Genomic DNA, 20,137 nt, shown 5'->3' on the forward strand with positions numbered 1-20,137 from the left:
GAAGCTGTCGTGACGGCGTTTTTTTTTAGCAGGCTTTCTTATTTTTACGAGGCAGAGTTGCTAGCTCGACACTCAACCCAGCATGGATGGAAAGCGTGTGAGGGAGCCGGCTGGATTCGAACTCGGGAGCCTTCGCTCCGAAGTCCGGCGCTGATGCCACTACGCCACCAGTCGGCTTATCAAGAACCTGGGAATGATCAAAATAAAACTGGAGATATTGGAAATTTTAAATAAAAACAGAAATTACTGTAAAAACTCAGCAGGGTGGACAATATGTACAGAAAGAGAAAGAGAGTTAATATTTCAAGTTCAACATAACCAAGGCATTCAACGGATGTTGTCTGACCCATTGAATACTTCCTACATTTCCTTTTTCTACTTGAGGCTGAGGAGAGAGTTGCTTCAATATGATGGTGGATTTCTTGAACTCATTGGTGGCAATATCTAGCAATAACTGAACAGGAACTCAAAATGGGATCCCCTCCAAGGTGATATAATGGTGAATTTCCACATCAGTGAATTCTAATCTATCTCTCTTATTTACAAAATACAGAAACTTTATGTACTGTACAGCAACATCATAGTGAGCGGGAAAAATTGATGAATTATGTCCACTTAAGTCCAAGACAAATTAGGGAATATTGAATAACTTATTTTCGAATTGGTTCAAGGGATTCCCTCTTTTTTCTTGCCTTGTGATATTTCCTGTGGATTGTTTGTTCCACCATCAACCACCAGGCTCTGGTACCAGAGGGGATAACTTCACTCAACTTCAGTTACCCCAACACTGAAATGATTCCACAACCTATGGACTTACTTTCAAGGACTCTACAACTCATGTTCTCGATATTTGTTGCTTATTATTATTACTTTGTTTTTCTCCTGTTTGTATTTGCACAGTTTGTTGTCTTTTGCACTTTGGTTTTGGTTGTGTGTGGGTTTTGATTGATTCCATTGTGTTTCTTTGTATTGTACTTTATACTTTATTGTCGCCAAACGATTGGTATTAGAATGTACAATCATCACAGCGATATTTGATTCTGCGCTTCACACTACCTGGATTACACATATTAAATATTAAGAATATTAAAAATAGTTAAAATTAGTAAATATTAAAAATTTAAATTATAAATCATAAATAGAAAATAGAAAAATGAAAAGTAAGGTAGTGCAAAAAAACCGAGAGGCAGGTCCGGATATTTGGAGGGTACAGCCCAGATCCGGGTCAGGATCCGTTCAGCAGTCTTATCACTGTTGGAAAGAAGCTGTTCCCAAATCTGGCCATATGGGTCTCTAAGCTCCTGAACCTTCTCCTGGAGGGAAGAGGGATGAAAGGTCTGTTGGCTGGGTGGGTCATGTCCTTGATTATCCTGGCAGCACTGCTCTGACAGTGTGCAGTGTAAAGTGAGTCCATGGATGGAAGATTGGTTTGTGTGATGTGCTGCACCGTGTTCACGATCTTCTGCAGGCTTCTTTCGGTCTTGGACAGGACAACTTCCATACCAGGTTGCGATCCACCCTAGAAGGATGCTTTCTATGGTGCATGTATAAAAATTAGTGAGGGTTTTAGGGGACAGGTCAAATTTCTTTAGTTTTCTCGGGAAGTAAAAGCACTGGTTGGGCCCTCTTGGCAGTGAACTCTGCTTGGTTGGACCAAGTCAGGTCATTTGTGATATTGATCCTGAGGAACCTAAAGCTTTTGACCTGTTCCACTTGCATACCACCGATGTAAATTGGGTCGTGCGGTTCGCTACTCCCTCTGAAGTCAACAACCAATTCTTTTGTCTTGCTGACATTGAGGGATAGGTTATTGTCTTCACACCATGCCACCAGGTACTTAATTTCCTCTCTGTACTCAAATTCATTATTACCCGAGATACGGCCTACAATTGTTGTGTCATCTGCAAACTTATATATTGAGTTTGATGGAAACTTGGCTACACAATCATGGGTATACAGTGAGTACAGCAGGGGTCTGAGTACACAGCCTTCTGGGCCACCGGTGCTCAGAGTGATTGTAGAGGAGAGCTTGTCCCCTATTTTTACAGCCTGGGTCCTGTCTGTGAGGAAGCTGAAGATCCAGCTGCAGATCTGAGTGCCAAGGCCCAGGCTCCGGAGCTTAGGAACCAGTTTATTTAGAATGATGGTATTAAAGGCAGAGCTGTAGTCAATGAAAAGGAGCCTTACGTATGCGTCTTTATTCTCCAGGTGTTCTAAGGAGGAACGTAGGGCCAGAGAGATGGCACCTGCCGTTGACCTGTTGCTCCAGTAGGCGAATTGCAAAGCGTCAAGGTTGACCGGTAGGCTGTGGTTGATGAGTGCCATAACCAATCTCTAGAAGCACTTCATAGCAATTGATGTCAGAGCCACAGGTCGATAGTCGTTCAGGCATGCCACCTTGCTCTTCTTCAGCACTGGGATTATCGTTGCCTTCTTAAAACACGAGGGGATCTTAGACTGAAGCAAGGAGCAGTTGAAGATGTCAGCAAATACTCCAGCTAGCTCACTTGCACAAGCCTGGAGAACCCATTATTACTATAAATTATTATTATTAGTATTATTACTATACCCATTTATTACTATAAATGCCTGCAAGAAACTGAATCTCCAGGTGGTATATGAAGACAGATATGTACTTTGATAATAAATTCACTTCGAACTTTTGAACTTTTTCACAATCAGAGTTCTCTGAGATGCAGAGTACAGTTCATCAGTTTCCATCTGCATCCCAAAGTCATGTATGTTTGTGGGTTTGTTGTCTGTCATAAATTGCCCCCAATGTCAGTGAGTGTAAGAATCTGGGGGAGCTGACGGGAATGTGGGGGAGAATAAGTTACTGCAAAAATTGGTGGAGAATGGGATTGCTGTATGAGTTAGTATTGACTTGAGGAACCAAATGGCCTCTGATACTATAATATGACATAGAAATGTGAGACATGAGAAGAGATGGATTAGTGAGTAGGGCAATGGGATGTAAGAGGGGAGGGGGAAAGAGAGTAGAAAGAGGGAAGGAAGAGGATGCTGGTATGATGAGAAGGGGGATGATCACTGAACACAGGGAGAGGGAAGGATAAAAGCAGAGTGAACTAAAACACCAGGTTTTTGTGTTATGTAATGAAAATTAAGCAAGTTTAGCTTTATTGTTCCCAGTAATAGATAGCATAGGATTTCTTCAGCAAGTTCTCCATAACCACTCCCAGTGCCTGCACCAGGAAGTGCTGGAAACACTCAGCAGTTCAATCTGAACCTGTAGGAGGACAAACAGTTAGTGTCTCAGGTCAAAGGCAAAGGGTCTGATGAAGGGTCTTCCAAAGGGTCTTCAAATGGAAACGTTAACTTCCTTTCTCTTACTACGGATGTGGCTTAACCTGTTGACTATTTGCAGCATTTTCTGTTTTAATTTTAGTTTTCCGATGTCTGCAGTTTTTGTAATTTAAACAGTTTTTGCTTTTATTTCCTTATACTCAATAGCTGGAATGTAAACTCCACTGAACTATCACGTTAGTTCTCAACTACTAATCAGATTCTCCAATATTTCTGAGGTGAACAAACAATATTTGTGACATAAATTTATTGAATCCAACCTTTATGACAAAATCAAAAGCAAGAAAAGTGCTTCCTTCAAAGTGTAAAAGTGCTTCCTTCACCAGTATAAATTTCCATACAGTGGGAATGTGACCTTGCTCGTTGATGAGCTCCTTGGTGTGTTATCTAGTCCATATTTCCCACAGACAGGTGAAGGGTTGATTTATCCAGACTAAGAATGGCTGGGGTTCTTTGGGACAGGGGTGGGGCTGCAGTATCCTCCCCAACCTGAGCTAGGTTGCAGCACAGCCAAAAACTCCTTGCAGCTTTGCAATCCTAGATATTCTAGAGTGCCTTACATCCCATGGGGTCTGGTCACCACAGCTAACTGGCAATCAGCCAAGTTCTGCAGCAAGAGAAAACAAAGATCCTCATTTCTGCTATTGAGTAAGTCAGACCTCCCACTCATAATAACTTAGAAATGACTCACGATGTCCAGCTGTAACAAGTTGGTAAGTGGGTGTCATGCTGGGCTGTGGTGTAACACTGTGTAAAACAGCCTCCTCTAGTCTAACACATGAAGAGCTGCCACTAAAAAGGAAGAAAAACTTTGTGGTTGAAGAACGTAAGAACTGCAGTTATAAACCAAAGTAGGTGATTGAGACCAACTAAAACAGCCCCATGTATAGAATTATATAAAGAAGGCTCTTTAGTTTATCCAGTCTACTGTGGAGCAGCTTCCTTCATCTCACCTTTCACTCTCATATCCAGCAACTCAGTTGGTAGTGAATGTCAAATCCTTGCCAATATGACTAAAAAGCTTAATTGTGAAAAATACTTACCTCTCCGATAGCCTTCAAAATTCTCCCCTCTCCTTAAACCTATGCCCTCTAGAATCCCCCCATGCTACAAAAAGACCACTTAATTGTACAGACCTCTGTGATTTTGTGTTTTATATTCTATTTTTCCTCACATTTTTTGTTGTCATCTGCATGATTTTTTTTGTGCATGGGGGGGGCATATCTTTCTTTGAACGGGTTGGTTCCACGGTTCTTCTTTGTTTCGTGACTGTCTGTGGTGAAGACGGATCTCAAGGTTGTATACTTCATACATACTTTGATAATGTACTGGAACGTATGAGGTCACTCCTCTGCGTACTATATTCCAAAGTAAATAAACTTTGGAATCTACTCAATCTTTGGAGTAGATTCTTTGAAGTCTACTCAATCCCTCTTCATAAATAAAGCGTCCATTCCAGGCAACACTTTCTGCACTCTTTCCACTGCCACCATATCATTCCTGCAGCAACCGGATCTGGTCACAATGCTACAAACACTCATTTCTAGCTATCATCACAGATTTGGTCCAAAGTGCTGAGTTGAGCATAATCTACCCTTGACACTCAAATAGACTTAATTGGGAGTGGCATGATGGACACCTAATAACAACAATGTTAACGGATATCAAGAGAAACCACTCCAGTGACTAGAGTCATACCACGCATAATAGTAGATGGTATATCAAATCAAATTAATCAAAGTTTAATTTTCATTCAACCTTAATAGATACAATGAATGAAACAGTATTCCTCTGGGGCCAAGGTGCAAAACAAACAAAGCAGCTCATTCAAAATAGTGAGCAAAGAAGCATATTCACGGTATTAAAAAAAACACACATATAGTCCAAGATCCTCAGAGACATGCCCCGCAATTGATGGTACAGTCTCCCAGCCATGTGAAGATGCAGACAATCCAGCCTGTTTTCCCTCCACTTGAACACAGAAGGGCAGCACCGATGGGAGAGGCCAGTCCCTGGCCGAGCACGGACGCCACGCTCCACCACCTCCGGCGTTACCTCACCTGGCCTGCAGCAGCAGGCAAGTCCTCGACTCGAGGCCCTGTCCTTGCTACAGCCAAGGCCACGCAGCTTCCATGTTGACCGTCCCACCACCAGACAAGGGTAACAGGCCTGCGGCTACTTACATCATCACTGTGCAACGGAGACTTGCGATCGCAAGTGAAATGTCCAGGACTATCTCCCATGGTTATACTGCATGCAGCAGGCAGCCACACAGTCTGTGGCCAGGTTAGTTCCTCCGACATCCTGGCCAGCTCTTCCTACACTCGGCCAGCTCTTCCTACACTCGGCCAGCCCTTCCTGCACCCGGCCAGCCCTTCCTACACTCGGGCAGCTCTTCCTACACTTGACCAGCCCTTCCTACACTCGGCCAGCCCTTCCTACACCCGGCCAGCTCTTCCTACACCCGGCCAGCTCCAGTGCTGATACCTGTCCAACTACTCCGATCATGAACAGCTCACTGATGGAGTAGTCCTGCAGTACCCGAAGTTCTTGGAGTAAAGTTGTCTTGTTATCATAAAAAAACATATTTAACAAAGGAAGAATCACCTTTGGTTGGCTCTTGGGAGACAGCTACGTGTGAACGTGCCAGAAGTCTATATGAAACAACCTACGACTACATCATAAACAGACAACGTTTAGGTATTGGCTGTTAAATGACAAACATCATTTACATCATACCCCCCCCCCAACTCTGAGTGGAGTCATCGGGACGCTGTCATGACGGTGTTGTGTAGAAGGCTTTCTTATTTTTACAAGGCTGAGTTGCTAGCTCAACGCTCAACCCAGCACGGATGGAAAGCATGCAAGGGAGCCGCTGGATTTGAACTCGGGAGCCTTCACGCTGATTTACACCATACAGTGACAGGCAATGGTTATCCCCAGCAAAAAAGACAAATTACCTACCCTTGATATTCAGTTGCATTATCATCACTAAATCCCTGACCAGGAACATCCTGGAAATGACCACTGACAGAAACTCAACTGGCCCGTCACATAAATACCACGTCTACAGGAGCAGTCAGAGTCCAAGTGTCTTGCAATGAGTCAATTATCCCCTGACACCCCAAACTATTCCAGCAACCACAATGTACAAGTCACAATTATGATGGAATACTGTTCATTTGCTTAAGCGAGTGAACCTCAACAAAACTTGAGAGTCTTTAACCCATCCAAGTATAGACATCTGCTTGACTGGTACTGAATCTATCACTCTAAGAATTTAGTTTCTCCTCCACCAGCATAATGGTACTATTATGTTTATTGTTGACAAAATACAGCCCAATTACTTCCACATCACCTCTCAACCCTATCAATAATTCAAACAAGTGCATGCGAATACTACAACCTGCAATTTCACCTTCATATCCTGACCTGGAAATATTTTGCCATTCCATAATCGTTAATTATATTGAAATCTTCGAAAGAGTGAGCAATTTCAAGTTCCTGAGTCAACATCTCCGAGGATCTATCCTGGGCCCAACAAATTGATGCAATGGCAAAGAAGCATGCCAGTGGCTATATCTCATTAGGAGTTTGAGGAGATTTTGTTTGTTACCAAAAACACTTGGGAATTTCTACAGACATACCACAGAGAGCATTCTAACTGGCTACATCACCATCTGGTATGAGGGGGAGGGTGGGGTTGGTCACTGCACAGGATCGATATAAGCTGCAGAGAGTTGTAAACTCTGTCACCTCCAGCATAGGCACTAGCCTCCCTGGTATCCAGGACATCTTCAAGGAGTGATGCCTCAAAAAGGCAGCATCCACCAGTAAGGGCCCCCATCACCTAGGATATGCCCTCTTCTCATTGCTACCATCAGGATGAGGTACAGGAGCCTGAAGGCCCACACACTTAGCTTCTTCCCCTCTGCCGTCTGATTTCTGAACGCATGAACACTGTCTCACTACTTTTTTTTTGCGCTGCTAACTTAATTGAATTTTAACTACTAAAACATAGCAACAAATTTTGCGACATATGCCGGTGATATTAAACCTGATTCTGATTTCCTGAACTAATTGTATTGTAGGAGTACCTTCACCAGAGAAATGGTAGCAGTTCAATGAAGTAACTGGCTTCTATGCCTCAAAGGGTAATTAGGGATAAGCAATAAATATTGGTTTTGCCAGTCAGAACCACATTCCAATATACATACAAAGAGCAAAACTAACGGCCGTCTCACAGGTAGTAGATCCCCAGTACAATAAACAAAATGGATCAATGAGAATGTATTCTGGTTTGATCGCTGGCCGCTCGACCATGGTTTTCGGTCGGGCGCCGGACACTCGGAGGGAGATTTGGTGGGGTTGGGTGCCCGGCATTTGGCTGGGGGCTGTGGTCGAGTGGTCGGCGACTTGGGGCGGCTCCCCCACCGGACTTAGTCTGGTGAGGAGGGTGTGAGGACACCCAGCAGGACTAAAAAAAAACAAGACCTGACAAAGGGCGGATGAGCTCCTTGTGAGCCAACGGCCATCTTCCATGGAAGAGATTAAAGCCTCACCACGTACCTACGAATCATATGCTATGCACCTATTTAGAAGAGACACGATGAACTTGGGCGCTGCACCGTGTGTCTGGACCTGCCCAGGGCCTCCGCCTAAGGAAGGGTTGAGCTCGAAGAAGCGGCCGCGGCTGGAGGCCGACACGGCCTCGGGCTCGAGTTCGGCGGGGAGCAGCAGCGGGCTGTGCCAAGGCGGCCAGCGAGAACAAACTGGATGTACTCGGCGCTGTTGCAAGATCAAAGAAGATGGAGGTGCATAGCCGCCAACCCCAGATTCAGGACGGCACCCATTGACTGACTGACAGACAATAAACAAAAAGTGAGAAAAGCCCTAGCCCATTTAACAGAAAGGTCGCAATCTCAACTAAGTCACAGAATTAGAACATATACTCAGCACCAAGATGTTTTGTCCCTAAGGTTTTAAGAACAAGAATGCCGACTCATAATGCCAGATCACCACTCTATTTGCATCACGTTTACAGGGTTTGGTTCACAGACTGAAACAAGAATTACTCTTCGGAAAAAAGCAGATGCTTTGAAATGTCATGCATGTGATGTGAGAATCAATAACATCTTCCATATTTTCTGAGAAGTCTGCTGGGCGAGTACCTGGAACGGTAAGTACTCAAAGACCAGTATAACCTGCACTATGTCCCTTCACTTTGGAGGATGTGTGAAGGAGCAGCCAGCAACAGGTAGCACAGCGGACGCTATTACCGCTCAGGGTGTCAGAGTTCAGAGTTCAGTTCCGGCAAAATCTGCCAGGAGTTTGTACATTGTCCCTGTAACTGCATGGGTTTACTCTGAATGTTCCAGTTTCCTCCCACTTTCCAAAGATGTACCAGTTAGTAGGTTAATTGGTCATTGTAAATTGCTCTGTGCTTGGGCTTATAGGGCCTGTTCTGGCTGTATCTCTAAATAAATCAATAAATACAACTCTCCTCAGATAACAATCATACTCGTTGTCCAGTGGTGATATTAGATGGCCTCCATCTGAGATTGGGAACCAATAGTAGTCCTTTTCTCTTTACATTTTTGCACCTTAACATCTTACCCTATCCTTAGGTTTAGGAAAGACCAACATCGAGGTGGTTAAAGTGTTGAATACCTTCCCACCTCACTGTAAATCTGACTACCATATATCTGTCAGTACTAAATCTGAATTTATTAAATTACCGTGCAGTTTGGGGTAGGATATTTTTCTTGCACCTTGCTGTGAGCTGTGTTAATCTAAGTATGTTTTTGTATTATTGTATTTTCAAGAATGACTGTATCTATTTATCCAGCTGTCTGTCCATCTGTCTGCCTATCCACCTAGCTAAATAAAATGAAACAAACCCAGATGCTGCAAACATGAAACTAGAACAGAAAATTCTGGAAACACTCAGCAAATCAGGGCCGCACCAGTAGAAAGAGAAACAGTTCACATTTCAGATCCAGAACTGCAGAAGAGAAAAACTAACGAATTTTTGGGGAAAACTAACTTATTTTGTGCCACCTATCCAATTCTTTGGCTTGAAATATTAACTGCTGCTCTTTCCATGGGTGCCCTCCCCGACTGTTTCTAACAATTTCTGTTTTTTGAAAAATCTAACTAATTAAGAGGGAGGAGAAGATGGCGGCACGATGCAGCACGCGTGGCCATTCCAAATGATATCGTATGTGTTAATTAGGGGGCTGTGCACAATCCGGATTTGATGGAGGCAGTCGTGTGAAGCACAGAGGAACACCTGGAGTAACTTCTGAAATGCCTGCTTCGCTGCCGCTGCTACTGCGTGATCGAGAATCTTCGGAGACGAAGGCCTCAAATCCTCGGCTTTGCCTATTGCCTGTTGCTGGGGCCGGGGTCGAAGCGTTCGGCAGAGATGGTGCTCGGTGCTCGGTGTCGGAGAGCTGGTCGGAGTCTCGGAGTTTTCGGACAGACTCGGAGTCGGACTGTGGTCGGATGCTTCCAGTATGCTGCATCGGCAAGTTGGTGGTGCTGGAGGTTCACTGTCTGCATGAGATGATGGGACTTTTGAGAGACTTTGAGACTCTTACTGTGCCATGGTCTGTTCTTCTCAAATTACGGTATTGTTTTGCACCGTTGTAACTATATGTTATAATTATGTGTTTTTTGTCAGTTTTTAAGTCGGTTTGTCATGTGTTTCCGTGATATCATTCTGGATCAACATTGTATCATTTCTTAATGCGTGCATTACTAAATGACAATAAAAGTGGACTGCATGTCCTCATAATCTAACCTAATCTAATCTAATAATCTAATCTATTTATCTTTTGTTTTCTCCCTATCTCTATTTATATCTGTCTTGTTGCCTATTTATTTATTTTTCTCTCTAACTATTTTACCTCAGTCTATTATGTTTCTCTATTCTATTTTCACTTCCTCCTTGATAAAAGCTGGAACTAACTGTAGTGAATTGACCTTTGCTGTGGATGAGGTTGGCAAATATATCACAACTAGGTCATGAAACTAGAACTATAACCTTGTGTAGGCCTAGTCAAGGGACTCCCAAGGCCAGTTCTGCTATTTAATTTTGATAATAGAACTAGTTTAGTCAGCTTGGCACCACATCATGGACCAAAAGTCCTGCTCCTGTGTTGTACCATTCTGCAGTACTTGCAAAAGTCTTAGGCGCATATACATAGCTAGGGTGCATAAGATGTTTGTACAGTGCTATATTTGTTAACGTGGAGTGAAGAACGAGTTTGTAAATCTGGCGAGAATAAAGGATGTTGGGAATGCTGAGGGTGGAACGCCGTGGGAGGAGCGTGGGACAGGCGGCCAAGGGTGGGGGTGTAGTGCGGGTGCAGACACACACACAGCCCTGAGACACCAGACAAGGTCATTTCATTCTAAACAATTTGCTTATTGATCATTACAGAACGTCCCTCTGGTGCTTCCCACTCCCTCCCCTCTTCCTTCCCCTTTTTCCAACCATGATTCTCATCTCCCTGCCCCCGTCCCACTCTCAGTCCACAGTAGAAACCCATATCAGAATCAGGTTTATCATCATGTCAAGTAATTTGCTTTTTTTGTGTCAACAGTACAGTGCAATACATAAAATTACTACTATCCCATGCAAGAGCCTTAGGCACCCTAGTTAGGTAGATATATATATGCCCAAGTCTTTTATACAGTAGTGTATGTTTTAACTGTATCAAATCAACTACCTACCCTTACTTCATATTCCTTGATCCTTGATGTCCTTACTTTACAAAACCACTATCAGTATCAGCCCTGAATCTTCCAGACATTCAGAGTTTCTGTGGGGGCGTTCCAGATCTTGAAATTTTGTGGGTATAATATAATCACTTTGTGCGCTATGCCGCAGAACTCTATCTAAAACTTTCTTGCTAAACTCTCACAGTCTCTCTGAGCACACTGGGCTTCCTTCAGGGTATTCTCTCCTGACTCTACTGTGTTGTAATTCATACATGATCTGACACACTCAGAAATCATAAATATATCAATGAGGGAACAAATCGTCATTGATTTGCTTTTGCAAACTTGTGTTACACACATAGTGCAGAGCTCAATGGCGGGAGTAGGGCTGACTGCAGGGCTAAAAGCTGTTTCTCGTTACATGAAGCTCCGGTTCTCCGGTTCTCCTTGGTGATCCATCCCACCAATCACCTCAAACCTCACAATCATTCCACTGTCCTTCCGATGTCTCCCATGACCCTTCAATCCACCTTTCTTCACCCCAACCACCATCTCCCAACCCACAATTTCAGAAGCACATCAAAGGACACGTGAATGGTTCCAGATTCCCTCAAAAGTTGCAGGATGGTTACATTTTCCTATTATCTTACTTCAATATCCACCCCAGAATTACAAACGTATGTTATATCTTACTGCACTGGTAATCTAAGATCAAGACTGATTCAAATTCAAATCCAAATCCCATTATGATCATGTATGAATTACAATACAGTTTAGAAAACTATTATACATTCATTGGTCTTTTGCAAAACCAGGAATTGCTCAGTCATGTCCTTCAAAGAAGGAAATTTGCAGTTCTTACATGGCTTAGTCTATATGTAATTCCAAATTTACCTGTTTCTTCAATCTGTTCTCTAAAGTGGTTTTAGGAGCCATTCTGTTGAATCAATAGAGAAGGGCAATGAAATATCAAACTTGACAACAGCACGTATAATCCAAGACTGAGTTAAAAGAAGAAGCAAATGAGACCGTCATGAGTGTTCACATATCATGGTTTTCCAATAATAATGTCCACCTTTCCATATTGTGATACCCTAGGACGTACCGTATTTTTATTTTGTCTAATTTCCAGAAACTTATATATTTTTGCAGACACTTTCACTTGTTTATGCCAGAGTTGTGCCCATCCTTAAGTCCTCCTACTGTATACAGTACAGATTTTATGAGCTGAATTCAGTGTTACCTGTCTGTTATCTAGCCATGTTGCTCCTGTAGGTGCAGGAAAGTTGGACTGACCAGGACAGTGTTTTAACATAAAGCCTTACACCTGTAATGCTCACTCCATTTCTCCTTCCACAGATGTTGCCAGACCTGCTAACCATTTTCTGTTCCTGAAAGCATTTCAGGCCCGTCAGTTTCATTTTGCATCAATGGGTCCTTTCTCAGTTTGACTCCACTCTCATCTTCCAATAGATTAGAGGATTTAGGTCAGAACTTCCTGAGTGATAAATTCCTGAGTGTAACTGCTGGAATTAGATGCAGTGAGCCTTAATCTTGAAATAGCGTGGATGCAGGAAGGAAGCATAACGTACAAGCCCATAATACATGTACCTTAGTGGTAACAAGGGGGCAGTTCAAAGGAATTTCATCTGCAAAACCTAAATCAAGAAGAAAACCAGAAAGAAGAACAAGCTTTGGTAAAAGAACAATAAAAGATACTATACCTTGCAACATATCAGAATGGGCAAAAGTTATAAGGAGCCATATTCTTGTCGAAATATTGATGGTAGAAATCCGCAGTGATGCAGCAAGAAACTGACAGAATTAGCAGAAATCCATTAATTACAAAACAGAAGGCAGGGTACTACCAAGCTAAATATTACATTAACATGAAGGGTGTGAAAACTTAATATATTGTTTTCATTATCCAATTCACTGAGAAATGGTAAGTACTAATTAATATTTCTCTCTTTCTCTCTCTCTCCCCCATGCCTGCCTGACTGTTTGACTGTCAGTCTCTCTCTGTTTTCTCTCTGCTGTACAATTTTTGTATCAATTTGTTGTTCTTACAATATCCACTGAACTTTTGCCCTTTGCTCATCATAAGCTGTAAATCGGTTCCATGTATGTGCTCTCAGTTATGCATTCTTTCCCACCAAATTGTAAGAAAGAATATCTGGGGCAGATTTTAATCTCGAGGATGTGCACCATGCTGGACCATACTGGCCATCTGCCATAATAATGTATTGTATATTTCAATTGCCTTCTGTGCATCTGAATAGCAGGGAACATATGTAACAATCAGCCACTGAAAATCATCCATTTTGCAATTCCACCCTTACTTAACCTCCAGTCTTTTTCACTGTCTTCCACTTTACTTTTATTAGGATGTCTCATAGTTTCATATTTCCCGAACTGCCTTCATTCAACTCCCTCTATTTAGACTTCTGCATGTGGATGAACAAGATGGCACTTAAAGGAATTGTGTCACCTCAAACTTGCTTTGCACCCTATCTTTTACAAATGTGCTTTCTTCTCTCTCTTCCCTCTATTTGCAACTTGAGACCTGTTTCTTTTCTCACTTTTCCAGGTCAAGTGAAAGGACATTGACATGAACTGTTCATGCAGTTTGTCTCCACGGGCTTGCTGAGTACCTTATATCAAAACAGTGAATATGGGCTTGGTCTTCCCAATTACTAAAGATTTGAAAATTTAGACATAGTATAATGTTATCACTTCTGTCTGCCTTCCTTTCTTATTACCTTGACAGCATCTTAGAGCTCTAGTCCTTTCCTAAATTTTGTCTGAGTTCTCAGAAGCAGCTGAGTACTGATTTAAGCAACACACATCAAAGTTGCTGGTGAACGCAGCAGGCCAGGCAGCATCTCTAGGAAGAGGTACAGTCGACGTTTCAGGCCGAGACCCTTCATCAGGATAGAAGGGTCTCAGCCTGAAACGTCGACTGTACCTCTTCCTAGAGATGCTGCCTGGCCTGCTGCGTTCACCAGCAACTTTGATGTGTGTTGCTTGAATTTCCAGAATCTGCAGAATTCCTGTTGTTTGAGTACTGATTTACATTATTCTTTTACAGATACTTTTTGACAGAACAACTATTTTGTAAGAAGCAAAAGCAATCATTTTATTCACTGAGAGCATTGCTGAATTTCTCCTCCCACACCTCAGTCAACACAGATTCAGTTCCTGATCTCTGCTGAGTCAACCGGTCATAGCTAAATTGATTACCATAAAACCATATTACATAGGAGCAGAATTAGGTCATTCAATCTATTGAATCTGTTCGGCCAATTGACTGATCATGGCTGATTAATATTTCTCTCTCAACCCATTCTCCAGTCTACTCCCCACAACTTTGACACCATTACTAATCAAGAACCTATTAACTTATGGCTTAAGTATACGCAATGACTTGACTTCCACAGCTGTGTGCAGCAATTATTGAACAGATTCAACACCTTCCGGCTAAAGAAGTTCCTCCATTTATAGAGACATTCTTTTATATTGAGGTACTACCCTCTGGTCTTAGATTCCCCCACTGCTGAAAACATTCTGTCCCAGTCCACTCTTTCCAGACCTTCCTATATTTAGTAGATATCAATGTGATCCCACATCATCCTTCTAAACTCCAGTAATTACAGGTCCAGATCCATCAAACACTCCTCATGCAGTAACCATTTCATTCCCAAGATCATTTTTGCTAACATCCAATGCCAGCATGTCCTCTCTTAACGCCCAGAACTGTTTACAATGCTACAAATGTGGTCTGACCAATGCCTTACAAAGCCTCAGGACTACACAGCATTACTGTACATCCTTGCTTTTATAGTCTAGTTCTCTTGAAATGAATGCTAACATTGTATTTGCTTTCCTTACTACTGACTCAACCTGCACCTTAACCTTAAAGGGATCCTGCAATAGGACTCCCAAGTCCCATTCCACTGCGAGTTTCTTAATTCTTCTGCCAATTAGAAAACAGTCTATGTCTTTATTCCTTCTACCAAATTCCATGATCATGCACTTCCCTGTGCTGCATTCCAGCTACCACTTCTTTGTCAATTCTCTCAAACTGTCCAACTTCTTCAGCAGATTCCCTGCTTCTTCAACACTACCTGCCCCCCTACCTATCTTTGTATCGTCCACTAACTTAGGCATGAAGCCATCAATTCCATCATCCAGATCATTAAAGTATAATGTGAAAAGTAGCGGACCCAACATTGATCCGTGACACAACACTGGCAGCCAACCAGTAACAGTCTCCTTTATTCCCACTTTTTACCATCTGCCAATCCACTAATCTTTTATCCGTACTAGTACATTTCCTGTAATACCATGGGCTTCTATCTTGTTTGGCAGCCTCGTGCTCTGCAGCTTATCAAAGCCAAGTAAATTCAAGTTTAAAAAAATCACTCACCTTTGTCTATTCCGCTTGTTACTTCCTTAAAGACTTCCAACAGATTTATCAAGCAAGATCTCCCTTCAAGAAAACCATGCAGACTTTGGCCTATTTTAAGAAGTGTTTCCAAGTACCCATAAACCTCATCCTTAATAATGGACACTAAACTTCTACCTACCACTGAAATCAAGCTACAATTTCTTGTTTTCTTAAAGAATGGAGTGAGATTTCGGGTCTTCAAGTCTTCTGAAAACATTCCCAGAATCTTGTGATCCTTGAAAGGTTACTTTGATTAGTCCACAATTTCTTCAGCTACCTCTTTCAGAAACCCAGAGTGTAGTCCATCTGGTCCAGGTGATTTATCCATCTTCATTTCTTAGAGCTTCCCAAGCACCTTCTTAGTAATAGCGACTCTACCCACTTCTATCCCCGATTCTCTCGAACTTCTGTTATGTTGCTGGTGTCTCCCACAGTGATGACCGACACAAAATACTTATCCAGTCATCCACCATTTCTTTGTTCCCCCCGCTATGTGTCCAGCCTCATTTTCCAGCAGTTGATCACCCACAGTGATGTTGTAATTAGCTTATAGGGCTCATCCTTATGTGGCATGATGTTCATGCTTTAGTAATTTCTATTGCTTTTTGTATGAGTGTGCTTGCACATTGACCACGGACCAATTAGTAGGAGGTGTGAATCAATCCCCTGCCAACACATCGATGAAACCATTCTACTCATCATGCTTGCCCTTAGATTGAAACTAACTCAACATCAAACTGCTTGTAATATGACTCCACTGCCCCATCTAGAGGACAAGTTATTTCAGGGTTGAAGTATCCCAGAAATTTCTAATCAATCATTATCAATTTTGTTACCAGAGTGTTATCATTGTTACTGTTGTAACTTGGCCAAAATCACTGGAGGGATGCAGCTGGTAGATATAAAATTCACTTAAAAAAAGTCATTAAAGTCTCTATTTGGGATGCACAAAACTGGCAGCCTCAGTGTCATGAGAGCAAGAAAGAAAGAGAGAGGAGAGAGAGAGAGAGACAGAGATTCCTCAACAGAACATTTTTATATGTGAAAGAACAAAGGTAATAGAAAAATTCCTATAGTTACAATGCCTTCATAATGCTTCTTTTGAGTTACATGTAGTTATCAAATGCCAGAATCTTCCCACCATCACACCCAAAATGAGAGTTAATGACTGTGGTCTCTCAGTTGTATACATGCAATTGTATATTGGTTGCATTCATGCATATGCAGACATCTCAAGTCAGTTAGACAGTCAGTTAACAGCTACATTTTAAATTCAATCTACAATCCATATTCAGGTCTGAAGGTTTGTTGCTGAAGCTTAATATTTGCTATATACTCTAACTCTAGAATGCACCTTAACAGTTACCAGAAGTGAATCTTCCAATCCATTTGTGCAACATTAGTAAGATCTTAGCCTGTGCGACGATGAGTGAACTCTATTTATGATGGAGTCTGACCAGATCTCTATGCAGATTTTGCACCATACCTTTGGTGAAGAACTTGTCTTCATCGATCAGGACATTTGAGTACAAGAGTTAGGACATCATGTTACAGCTGTACAAGACAATGTTCAGACCACACTTGAAGAATTGTATACAGTTTTGGTTTCCAAGCTTCTAGAAGAATGTCATTAAGCTGGAAAGGATGCAGAAATGATTCACAAGGAGCCTACCATGATTGTTGTGCTTCAGGTATAAAGAGGAATTGGACTGGTTGGGCTTTTTTCTCTGGAAGGGGGGGAGGCTAAGGAGTGACTTTATGGAGATTCATGAGGGGCATAGACAGAGTAAGTGGTCAGACTTTCTCCACGGTAGGGAAGTCTAAAACTGGATGGCATTTTTTCAGGGTGAGGAAAAATTTAAAGGAGACATGAAGAACTTTTTCAACACAAGGAGTGATGGCTATATGGAACGAGTTGTCGGGTGAGTAAAATTACAATGCTCAAAAGACAATGGATAGGACAGGTTTAGAGTGATATGGTCAAAGTGCAGGCACATGGAACCAGATGGAAATCGCAGATCACGTAGATGAGTTGGGCTCACACAGAAGAGCCTGTTTCCATGTAATATAACTCCATGACTCTATATCACCAATAGTTACTGATTCAGAGATATAAATCCTGTTGTTATGATAACATGACAATGATTCCAGTGAGAAATTTGGCAGATAGCATGTTGTGACTGTGATCAAGGTCACCAAGAAACACTGAAGGTACTGATATAGAAATCTTTATTCTGCACAGCAAGAGGCTTCATACGGGAGGCACTCTTGGAAGAGGTTCCCCGACCCCAATATTACCTCTCATTTTTATATGTTAAAGAACAAACAGCAGGACAATTTCTATAGTTACAATGCATTCATAATGCTCCCTTTGAGTTGCACATAATTTTCAAACATCCAGATCTTCACACCGACACCCAAAATAAATGTTAATCGCTGCTGTCTCTGGGCTGCATTCATGCATATGCACACATCTCAGGTGAATGGGGTGTTTCCTGGTTTGCAATCGACCCCAGCCTGCAGCTCGTGGAAGACCATTGTTCTGAGCTGCATTTTAATTTCAATCTACTACCCATATTCAGATGTGAAGAATGGTTGATGTTGAAATTAATATTTCCTATATTCCATAACTCCAGAATACACCCAAACAAGCAAATTGGAAGTACATTTCTTATAAATTGTAATAAAACAGGAAGCCATGTGGCCCATTGTGTCTATACTGTCTTATATGGCAACCCTTCTGAATTTGATCCCCTCACAAATCTCACTGTAACCTTTTTTCTCACACATACCCATTGATATCTCCTCTGATTTACCTGCCAGTCATCTACATAAGGGGTTAATTTACAGTAGGTAACTAACCCACCTTTGGAATGTGTGAGGAAACTGGAGCACAGTGTGAAATACACGGCATACAGGCAGCGCTGGAGGTCAGAACCACATCTGGCTGCAGGAGCTGCAAGGTAGTAACACTACTCGTTGCACCAACATGCCACCTAGCTCAGTGGAAAAAGAAATGGCATGAGTTGTGTCTGACCACTCTCACCGACTTTATATCTGATGCAAATTCATGATGCAGATTCACTTCCTTGGGTTTGCACTCATCCTTCAACATCACTCTTTCCCTGCCAAACTTCCTAACAGTTAGTTCCATCATGAAATTGTCTTCCAATTTACTTTAGCAAACACCTTTCCCTTTCAAAAACAGATTCACACTAGAAGAACAGTCTACCCTTTAACCTTGAATATCCAAGGTCACCTGTACTCTTTGTAACTTCCAGCAGCCAAATATGATTATCCTGGAAACAGCGTAGAGTCATAGAGTCATAAAGCACTGTAGCACACAGACCCTTCAACCCATCTAGTCCTTGCCATTATTTTGCATAGTCCTATCAACCTGCACCCACCCCAATACCTCTCCTGTTCAAGTGTTATCCAAGCTTCTCTTAAATGTGAAATCGAACCTGCCTCCATCACTTCCTCTGGCAACTCATTCCACACTCACACCATGCTCTGAATGAAGATGTTCCACCTCAGATTCCCCTTAAATAGTTCATCTACATTCTGTCAAATAAAGTAATTTTATTCATCTTCTCCCTAGTTTTCCATTTTTGTATCTCCTTTCCAGAAGGCAACTGCTCAGCCTGGAAGAGATTCTCACAAAGGATACTTTCCCTTCAGTCCCCTAGTAGTTAGCACACATTTACTAGTGTATTATGGCCGTGGTAGCCACTGAAAATGAACGTCGAGAGGTGGGAGGACATCGCAAGCGATCGCTCTCACTGGAGGCTGGAACTACGCAGAGGTCTAAAAAGAGGAGAAGCAAAGCTGAGGCTTGCTGCGGAAGAAAAGTGCACTCGTCGGAAAAACAGCACCAAAACAACACTGGAGGACAGTGCCTTCAAGTGCAGTCGCTGCAGCCAAGACTGTCACTCCCGTGTGGGCCTCTACAGCCACAACAGACACTGCTCTAACACAGACTGAAGCAAGACTTTCCAGGTGCAGATCCATGGTCTCGCGAGACTAACAGATGCCACCACCAGTGTGACCAATTGTTTTTTGGTGCTCAGACAGTGACTGGTGGGAGCCATCTCTTCACTTTCTTCCCTCTATCTGGCTCCAGAAGCAGGCAATACTGGGGGAAGAATGAGGGAAACAAAGCAGGGTTGGATCTCAAGTGCTGATTGTCCCAGGTTGTTGGGAGTCCTGTTACCATGAGATCAAACAAATCAGTGGTAATGACAGGTTAAACCTAGGCTGTTCTAGACCCAATTGTCTCGTTTCCACCTCGTCAAAATCCATACATTAAAGCAGCGTCACTGTTAGCCAGGAGAAATTTTGTTATTCTGCATTGCAAGGATTACATTTTAAATAACATCTGAATGTTTTACACAAAGCAATGACCTTGAATATTATTCCCTTCTGTAAATTTTCAATGAAGCCTCGATTGCTTTACGACCATTTTAATTTTGAATGATAAGATAAATGCCTTTCGTCAGACCGTAATTAAAAACCACAAGATGACAGTGCTAACCTGTAATTGAATATGATTAAGTGTAATGTTCTCTGGTTAAAGGTGTCCTGCAGGGACACCATGAAATATCTTCATGGTGGGCCAGGTTTTTAACATGACGA

General features: G+C 42.3%; 1 long non-coding RNA gene across 1 annotated transcript in view; it reads right to left on the reverse strand.

The window, feature by feature from the left end:
* The window catches only part of LOC140188435 (uncharacterized), a 185,054-nt gene extending 172,256 nt beyond the window's left edge, over positions 1-12,798 (reverse strand). Inside the window, exons 1-2 of the long non-coding RNA XR_011883314.1 lie at positions 12,777-12,798; positions 11,947-11,989 (exon numbers count right to left, since the gene is read on the reverse strand). This is a non-coding gene — a long non-coding RNA (uncharacterized lncRNA). The remainder of the gene's footprint in view (positions 1-11,946; positions 11,990-12,776) is intronic.
* Positions 12,799-20,137: the final 7,339 nt, after the last annotated feature.

Source organism: Mobula birostris, chromosome 27, assembly GCF_030028105.1.
Source record: "Mobula birostris isolate sMobBir1 chromosome 27, sMobBir1.hap1, whole genome shotgun sequence".
Taxonomy (NCBI): Eukaryota; Metazoa; Chordata; class Chondrichthyes; order Myliobatiformes; family Myliobatidae; genus Mobula; species Mobula birostris.